This window comes from Dasypus novemcinctus, chromosome 30, assembly GCF_030445035.2.
Source record: "Dasypus novemcinctus isolate mDasNov1 chromosome 30, mDasNov1.1.hap2, whole genome shotgun sequence".
Classification (NCBI taxonomy): domain Eukaryota; kingdom Metazoa; phylum Chordata; class Mammalia; order Cingulata; family Dasypodidae; genus Dasypus; species Dasypus novemcinctus.
Genome location: NC_080702.1, coordinates 32,900,833 through 32,909,696, shown reverse-complemented (window position 1 = coordinate 32,909,696; position 8,864 = coordinate 32,900,833). Strand labels below are relative to the sequence as shown.

Here is an 8,864-nt window from a genome sequence, read left to right as displayed (position 1 = left end):
AATGAAAAAAAAGACTTACTAACATATTCATAATTCATATTTTGTAGAGAAGTAATTAATTTCTAGATTTTGTTTATGAAACTGATCCCCTTTTAGAGGATCCCGTGAGCACTATTTAACTAAATATCCCTGACCCACTTTCAGTTAATTTCCCAGTTCTACATTGTATGGATTTTAAGTGAAATTCATCCATTCATTGGAGGAATCCATTTGGGTTCTGCATTGGTGCCCTTCACTGTCTAGCAAAGGGTATAGACTATAAAAACAAAAGTGTCTACAATCGTTTTTTGGGTAAAGAATATAAGGAAATAAAAAAAAATCATGGCATTCCTCATTGTTAAAACTGCTGCAAGGAAAAGACAGAAGGAAAAAAAAGAAAGTAGTGAAGTCATGTTATTTATCACAAGATGTTCAGGCAAAATCATCATACAAAGCCTTAATTTTACAGAGACTTCATATAAAAGAAAGTGTGATCACTGGTTGCTAGGGGCATATGGAGGGGCAGAAGGGTTGAATCAGTAAGGCACAGGGAAAATTTTTAGAGCAATGAAACTATTCTACATTATGCTGTAATTGTAGGCACATGACATGCATTTGTCAAAACCCATTGAAATTGACAACAAAAAGAGGGAACATTAATGTATGAAAATAAAAATTAATTTACAAGATATGCAGTGTTCTAAAATGATCTTGTTGTGGAATTTAAGAGAAGTTCAATTATTTGAGAATAGAGAGGCCAGGACTCAGGAATGATTTTGAGAAGGAAAAATGGTTTATTGATGGCCGGCCGGACTCGGGAGCTTTCTGTTTGAATCCCAAGCCCGGAACAAGATTTTCAAACGTCTTTTATACAGAGAGGAAAGGCCAAATCGTCCCTTTGTTTCAGTTCTCAATAGGCTTCAATTAGCATATATCTCTTCCACATCTTAGGTAAGCTTTTAGCAAGGACTCCAGACATTTTAGATAAGCCTTGGTTTTTGCATTTCCCCTAAATACTTAAAGTTTATAGCCCTTGCTTTGTTAAACATTTCCTGGGACTGGAGCCTGCTGGTCCCCAAGAGCAGGACTGCAGCCTCTTACCGTTTCACACCCACAAGTCAAACAACTTAGTTATCTCTGAAGAGACAAAGAGCCTTCCACCCATAGCCCACATCATTCCCCCCTTTCTGCCAAAGATTAACTTGCTAAGCTTTGGCATAATTATTGTTGGAGCTATGAGGTGGATGGCTGTTTGTTGTCTTGACTGATTATTTATCAGTCTTTAGTACAGCATCCAGGACCGTTTTTAGAAGTTTAGAACTTTTCATTCTGGACAGCAGAAACTTGGGCAGGGGCCTCCTGCAGTTATTCTGCTGCCACTGGCACTCACGTGGATTTCCAGTCAGGTTCCAGATCCATCTATTACTTTTCTTTTACTCTTAAAGAGTTTACACCTTTAATTTAAAAGGGGTGCTGAAGGGAGACGATCTCTTTTCTGTAACTGCTTCCTGCTGGCCATGGGCTGTAGTCATTGCCTAATAAGGTGTAAAACTCTTAATTTATTCTAACTGGAGGAAGATGGATCTGGCATTCTGTACGAAGTTGGATGAAGTTTTCATATGGTTAATAAGATGTTCACTCTGAAAGAAACAAACTTAATTAAAAATTTGGAATACCCGTTTTTTTAAAAGAGGACACATTGGATTACAGAGGTAGACAAGGTTAGGTGCCTATAAAGATGACACTCCTTAAAAGCTGGTGGGAACAGCATATATTCTTTTTTAAGTTATCCATCTTTAGAGAGAAATTGCAACAGACACTTAGCTTTGTCTGAAGACACATTCCAAGCTCTTCAATGATTGACACTCATTCGCTCTGTCAGATGCTCCTGGTGAACTGGCACTCCTTGGGCAACTGGCTTCACGCAGGATTAGAACACTAATTTGGAAATACTCTTAGTTTTCACCTGTGGGAGTGATCAGAACTACAGAATAAAGATTTTTACACCTTGGTTTTCATTGTACAATTTCTAGCAATTTTGACTTGTTCAATAGGTGACTCACCATCAGCAAGCAAGCCTCACTTTTGCTAACTTGAGACTGGCTGAGACTGCCACCTTATTCTATAGACATGTTATTAACTGTTTAGAAAATGATTTTACCAGGAATTTAACATGTCTAATATACTTCTGCACTTGATCCAAAATAGAAAAGATAACATTACAATTATTAGGCATATATTTAGTACAGGATAAAAGTACAGCACTTAATATTAACTAATGTATTACTTAATGCATAAGGATTCAGAGTTGCCATTATTAGTTTTGAGTTTCAGGTTTGTAATACTTTACATGTTATCTCTCCATGAAAGCAGGCCATAATGCCAATTGTGTTTAAGTTTTACTTACAGTCTCCTGGTATCATGGCTCCACTTAGCATGTTCTTCAACGCAGTGAGCAAGTTGCAGCATCCTTCCAGTATTCCAGAGATTTTCCAGTATTCTACTAGCCTGGTGCATAGTGCTCTCTGGCACCATGGAACAGTGCCAGTCTGGAGGCGATATCCATTGTACACTTGTACCGAGTCATTATTGGCTGCAGGAGCTTGAAACTGCAATATAGTTTCCATCGACTTCAGGAGCAGAACCAGAGACTGATATAGCACATATTTTTAATTGAGGGGTCAGTGACCAGCCTAGCCAATAACTCACATGGAGAGGCCACCTGTAATGTATACAAGGCCTGGTTCGAATGCACAAGAGTTTGACAATGTTAAAGTTTATTCCTTGTTTTATATATATTTTAAACAACTTAACGCAATACATATATCAAATGACTAGTTACTTACACAATTTTACTATGAAGATAACAGTAGGTGCTTTACTTTAGTAATAGAGGAAAAATATTATTTTTCATTGTTAGAATGAAAACAATTTTTCCAATAGAATCAAGACAACTTTTTATTACCATTTACTTAAATGTGTATTTTGCAGTGGCCTTCAGACAGGTTTATTATTATGAAGTTATTTCTGCTACCAATACCAATCTAAGTTTCTTTAGTTAACAATAACTTCTACAACTAGAACTATTTAAACATTTTCAGTTTGGAAGATGTTTTACAAACTCTTTATAATTGACTATAACCACATTGACTAGCCACCTCATGTTTAAATAAACTTACTAAATTACAATTACCAATGAAAGAAATTTACTCTCTATTTAAGAGAGCATATCTACAATCTTTTCCCTTTAGCCTAATTTCACCAATGTGAACTTACAATTTTCACTTACAATTTTCATTACTGTAAAGATTTTGTACATATGTTAATTTAGTTTATAAATTAACTATGGGAGATTACACTCAAGTTAAATAAAATTGAAACCATAATAGTTTATGCAAGGAATGTTCTCTTTTTCCCTTACAGGAAGCTAAAAACTTCTTTTCTTTAAGTTATGAAAATTATTAATTTAAAAGCATAACTGACTACCAGGTTTTAAAACACATGCATACTGACTTCCAGGTTTCAAAACACATTACACAATTACTTAATTTTTTTAAAATCATAACCCAGGAAAGATCTCTCCATAGTTTTTATGGACTTTCCTTTACTTACTGAAATTTGTTAATAGAGCCACTAATTACCTTATTTTGTTGGAAAGAAATCTTCTGGAAGAAAATAAGGCTCACCAGATTGTGGAGAAGAAAATACTTTATTCTCAATCTTGCAAGAAGGGGCGCAGAGCCAGATATGGCTGGTGCCCCAAACAAAGAAAAATGACACAATTTATACCCCTAAGCCTAGCATGCAAGCTCTTCCTGTTTTTCCATAGATTGGATACTTCAGAAGTTACAGCTTATCTGAGATTTAACTTTCCCATGCAAAAGTTTGATTTAACTGCTTCTTCTATCACATTCCAACCATTTTAGTTTTTACCTGCTCCCCCCCTTTGTCAAATAAGGAATAGAATTTAGTGCTGAAATGGCACCGACTTAGTTAGCTCCTTCTTGGGCATCCTTCCACTGCCCATAGGACTGGCCTAAACTGGTCTCCTCCACTGCTGTCCAACCCGGGAGTGGGAGACTGAGGCAGCAGGCCGCCGGGTTACATCAACATTTTTCTTCTGTGAAAATTAACCTAATCTTTGTTTTGTTTTGTTTTGTTTTTTTTCCAATTTATGGCTGACAAAGGTTTAAACTGGGAAATTACCAGGCAAACTGATTCTTAATTCCCTAGCCTAGTAGATAGGTTTAATCTGCCACACCTAGTCTTGCCTTAAAAGCTCTTGCAAAGAGGAGGCCCTTTCCCAATTGTTTCCATAATCAGATTTCTATGACTTTCTCATCCTGCTTAGTTCAATTTGGGCTTTAAGAATATTTATAAATATAACTGCATATTTAACCTCAACAATTTGAGCAAATAGGCAGACATGAATAGTTTGGCACAACAACATGACTTTAGTTACTTTAAACTTTTCAAAGACTTTTGAAACTCTTCTTAATTTGCACTATGACCATGCAGTTTACCACAAGAATTTTCTTTCTTACTTAATGGATTGTAATAACCAAAATGTTCTCAATGCCTTAGCACCATTTTGTTTTAGAACTTTATATTTTACTTTGAAATTAGCAGAATTTTGGATAAGTAACAAGATTAATTTTATATATATTTACTGAGGCTATTTGAAGCCTCAGGGAGACAGACTGCTTTCTCTCATGAATTGCCACTCTTAGGAACACTGACCGTCAAGGCAGGAGACTTCTCCCCCTCCACCCCCCTTTTGATTTTGGAGATAATAAAACTCCAGTGGCCATTTAACCTTATTCTATCAGGCAGCCATTTATTTAGTTTACACTTGAATTCATGAGAGAAAGGGTTACTAATACCAGAAGAGGAGACAGTGATGTCCCAGCTCTTCTCAATTATGAAATAACCATAGGCAAAGGCAAAGGGTGAGGTTAGGCTTGAAGTAACCATAAACAAAGGAAAGGTTAGTGTAGAATTTACACTTAAATAATAGTTTCAGGCTAAATTCACCCAGCTATAATCTCAGTTATTGTCTTTCCACTGTTTTACAATATAAATGCATTTATAAATGATTTTAACTCTTAGTTACAGTTTTTATTAATTTTTTAAAACCTATTAATTTTATAACACCTTTAAATACCTTTCATTCAACTTATAACATATTAAATGAACTTAACCATTACTTTAATTTTTCCTTTAAAGTGAAAGAATAAATCTCTTGCAGTTAGTTTGAAATAAAAGGCTACTTTTCAGGATTTGATTTCTAGAACATAAAATGTTCTTTTAAAAGAACTCTTCTTCAAACATTGAGGATATGATGAGGTTAAAGCACAAGAAGCTATTGATAAATGATTTTCTTTGTATATTGATCTTATTCGATTTTAATCATAAAAATTTCCCTTCCACAAACCTTCTACACTTTCAGTATTCATTCAGGTTCTGTCCCACACTCTACTCTTTCCAATAATCAATCATTTTATCTTAGGACAAAATCATCTTCTGTTTCCTTAACAATAAAAACCCACTCCATATATCCCACATACTAAGTTACCAGGCAAACTTCTTACAACATATAATTGCCATTAATACTAAACAAGTTTGTTAAAATAATGAACTTTTCTTCACTTTAAATACTTAGTAGCATGTAATACCAGAAACAGTTTTTTTGGAAGCAAGTTGGCAGGGGAGATTGGCTGCCGAATAAGTTTGTTATAAAATTGCCTTTTATTATTATTATTATCAATTCAGTTGTTAAATAATGACTTTCTGCAATTAGCCACTTAAATACCTTAAACAATGCTTTGTAAAACTTTTATATTTATACCCTTAACACAAATTTTACCTTCACAGAACATTCTCTTACTTAAGGTTACTACAATACCTTCTAAGAACCTGAGCAGAATGCAAACGTATTTTGGCTTTGACACCCTAAGGAGGGAAATTTACTGCATTTATTCTGATTCTGCTTTTCACCTCCTTCACTTCCCCCCCTTCCAGGCAGTCGGGTGCACAACAAACAGGAATGCGGCTTATGAATAGAAGGGTGGACTCACTGGAAAGGGGCAAGCCGCTCCCCCCTTTCCAGCTTTCAGCCAAAATGGGCAGACAGAACCTACTCAAATTTGACAACTCTCCCAGGAACCCAGCCGCCCTGACTGGGACATTCCCAACAGACTTGGGTGCTTGGCGCGGACACAGATGGCCTCCAAGCCCCGGCAAAGGGCCAGACCAGAGACAAGACACCAGAACATGCACAAACATCTAGACTCCTCAGCTTTTGCCCCAGAATCATTTCACCCCCTTGCCAATGGCAAGGGAGGGCTCCAGCTCAGCTGTAATTCTACTTCATGTAAGGACACAACTCCAACACTAACATTGAGCTGACACAGACAGAAGCACAAAGGTCACTAATCTGACTCACAAGTTTATATATTTATTTTCACCACGGCTGCCCCCACAGCCATCACAAACCTCAGAACACTTAACATTTGGTATAAAGCAAATTCATTCACAAATTAGCACCATAACAAAAGATTCCAGCTAGACTTTTCCACTGTTTAAACTTTACACCCAGACCAAGCTCCACCAGAAAAGCCGATCCATTTTCCTGTAACCAAGTTTTGTTTTCCTTAATCTAGACCAATTTCCAGGATATTAGGACTCGAACCTATAAATACCCTTCCTATTAAAATCAAGACTCCACTCCTTTAGTGGATATAAGACCAGTACCAGATTCTAACATGCAGTTAGACAAACCCAAAACACCAGGGCTTTTCCCCGGTTTTCCTCCTTTTCCCAAGCCTAGAGAGAACGGCTTCCCCCCAGCCTTCTGGGGCTACTAGGGTTCTCTCGGGAGGTGATCAGCCTCCCCTTCCTAGCAATTAAAGCTAGGGCCTTCCAGACTGTGCTCACCCGGGGAGTCTTACCTTCTTCCATGTTCGGAGTTCTTTTTCGTTCCCAGAATCTTTCTCTTCAGACCTTCCATTGCCCTCGATTTTGTCGGGAAGATTCTGGTGGAGCCCACATCTTTTCTGAATTAAATTTAATCCAGGGGCGCCCAGATTTGGGGTTCACACGAGTCCTCCCGGCTTCCTCGGGGATTTGGAAGGGGCAGCAAAATGCTACCGTCTCTGGCCTTCATTTATTGTCCCTTCGTGGTCGCCATTAATGTTGTGGAATTTAAGAGAAGTTCAATTATTTGAGAATAGAGAGGCCAGGACTCAGGAATGATTTTGAGAAGGAAAAATGGTTTATTGACGGCCGGCCGGACTCGGGAGCTTTCTGTTTGAATCCCGAGCCCGGAACAAGATTTTCAAACGTCTTTTATACAGAGAGGAAAGGCCAAATCGTCCCTTTGTTTCAGTTCTCAATAGGCTTCAATTAGCATATATCTCTTCCACATCTTAGGTAAGCTTTTAGCAAGGACTCCAGACATTTTAGATAAGCCTTGGTTTTTGCATTTCCCCTAAATACTTAAAGTTTATAGCCCTTGCTTTGTTAAACATTTCCTGGGACTGGAGCCTGCTGGTCCCCAAGAGCAGGACTGCAGCCTCTTACCATTTCACACCCACAAGTCAAACAACTTAGTTATCTCTGAAGAGACAAAGAGCCTTCCACCCATAGCCCACATCAATCTGACTCTCTGAAAATGCATGAAATGTCCTCACTGAAGGTAATGGGGGGACATTTACTGAAATAACAATATTGGATATGAACCGAGTCTGTAAAATGAAGTCAGTGGACACTGTACATAAATACAGTACTCTAGTTGATACAGTTGTCTCCCATTTCAGTATGAGTTAAGAATTCTTTTACTCCTATACATTTACACTGGTATCAATCAATGAAGTCAATGGAGGGAAGATGGGGGAATATGATTCTCCCTGTGTTGTGGAAGTTTACAAATAAACAAGGGCAGGACACTGGACTGTTTTAATAGTTTACAGTTAGACACATCGGTATTAACTTATATGGAGGTGAAATTAGATACAGAAGTTTGCATGTAGAAATATTTACAGGTATGTGCATATATACATGGCAGTGAACACAAATGCATTTGCTTACAATTTCCATGGAAAGGGCTCAGTAGAAAGACATATATATATATATATATATATATATATATGACTATCTGTCTTACTCATTACTTTATCCCTAAAATAATATTTTGTGACTACCATGAGGTATTTGATGACTAAATATTGGTTAATGACTGAAATTAAAAAAATGAATGAATGTGGTTAAACAGATGCTTCCAAGAGCTGTAGACAAAGAAGAAGTAGTCAAGTGAGGGAAAATGCTGCCAAGAGAGGAAAGCCCCATGAATGAGAGCTAACACCAGAGGAGTCATATTGGAGAATGAAGACAGTTTGTTGTATCTGTTATCTCCCTCCACATCAGGCTGCTTAAAATGGCAGGACATTGTATTTTAAATTTTCTTTATGTGCATAACCTTTTGGTGTCCCTAAAGTTTCTACCATTAAAAGGGGACCCTGGAGTTTGAATACATGCCCCCCAGCACCTGTGAAGATTCTGTGACTCACCCAGAAATTATCAAGGCAGGATCTAGTCCAGCAATGCAGATTGTTCCTTGAATGATGGATGGAAATGAATGTTCTCCTTCCAGGAAGAAAAGTGTGTCTGAACCACCCACAAGGTCTATAGAAGACAAAATTGCCTTTCTCTGCACCAGAGATTACTAAAATAGATTTGAAACAGTGCAAGGGAACAACTGAGTTTCCATGCCTTGAGGGATTCCATTCCCATAAGCATCATTAATCTGTGCTCTTTTGTCTCTCTTACCACTGAGACATTCTTCTCTACAAAGAAAGAAAAACTCAATGAATACTTGTGCTGATTTT

General features: G+C 37.4%; 1 long non-coding RNA gene across 1 annotated transcript; it reads right to left on the bottom strand.

Annotated features, from left to right (window-relative positions):
- Positions 1 to 1,110: 1,110 nt before the first annotated feature.
- On the bottom strand, positions 1,111 to 4,399 carry LOC139437875 (uncharacterized). Its single transcript, XR_011647796.1, has 2 exons — positions 3,621 to 4,399; positions 1,111 to 2,588 (listed from the first exon to the last, which is right to left on the bottom strand). It is a non-coding gene; the product is annotated as an uncharacterized lncRNA (long non-coding RNA).
- Positions 4,400 to 8,864: the final 4,465 nt, after the last annotated feature.